General features: G+C 41.0%; 1 non-coding gene across 1 annotated transcript; it reads right to left on the bottom strand.

Annotated features, from left to right (window-relative positions):
* Positions 1–277: 277 nt before the first annotated feature.
* LOC117800218 lies at positions 278–380 on the bottom strand. Its single transcript, XR_004623073.1, has one exon. It is a non-coding gene; the product is annotated as a U6 spliceosomal RNA (small nuclear RNA).
* Positions 381–636: the final 256 nt, after the last annotated feature.

Below are 636 nucleotides of genomic sequence, written 5' to 3'. Positions count from 1 at the left end.
CTGCTGAGCGGTGGAGCCCAAAGCAGGGCTTGATTTCATGACCCTGAGATCACAACCTGAGCCAAAATCAAGAGCTGGATGCTAACTGACTAAGCCACCCAGGTGCCCCTCCACTCTGCATTTTTTATTTAACTGCTGCCTCATAAAAGGAATGGAGACAGGGAAACTTTTTAGACTAAAAAAAGGAGGGGTGTTATAAAACACTCACAATTCAAAGATAACTTACATACTATCATGTTTAATATGTTATAATACACAAAAATATGAGTTATGTATTTTATTAATGGAATGCTTCACAAATTTGTGTGTCATCCTACCAAAAGGGGCCCTGCTAATCTCTCTACTGTTCCAATTTTAGTAATGTGCTGCCCAAGCGAGCACTGAACAAACTTAAAACGTTTTACCTCACTGAAAAAAACTGTAACACATAGTTTAAAAGTTTATTCTTGGGATGCCTGGTGGCTCAGGAAGTTAAGCATCTGCCTTCGGCTCTGGTCATGATCCCAGGGTCCTAGGATCGAGCCCGACATCAGGCTCCTTGCTCAGCGGGGAGCCTGCTTCTCCCCCTGCTTTGTGCGTGCTCTCTGACAAATACATAAACAAAATCTTTAAAAAAAAAAAAAAAAGTTTATTCTT

The sequence above is a fragment of the Ailuropoda melanoleuca genome, unplaced genomic scaffold (assembly GCF_002007445.2).
Source record: "Ailuropoda melanoleuca isolate Jingjing unplaced genomic scaffold, ASM200744v2 unplaced-scaffold66327, whole genome shotgun sequence".
NCBI classification, from domain to species: Eukaryota; Metazoa; Chordata; class Mammalia; order Carnivora; family Ursidae; genus Ailuropoda; species Ailuropoda melanoleuca.
This window is presented reverse-complemented; position numbering and strand designations above follow the sequence as displayed.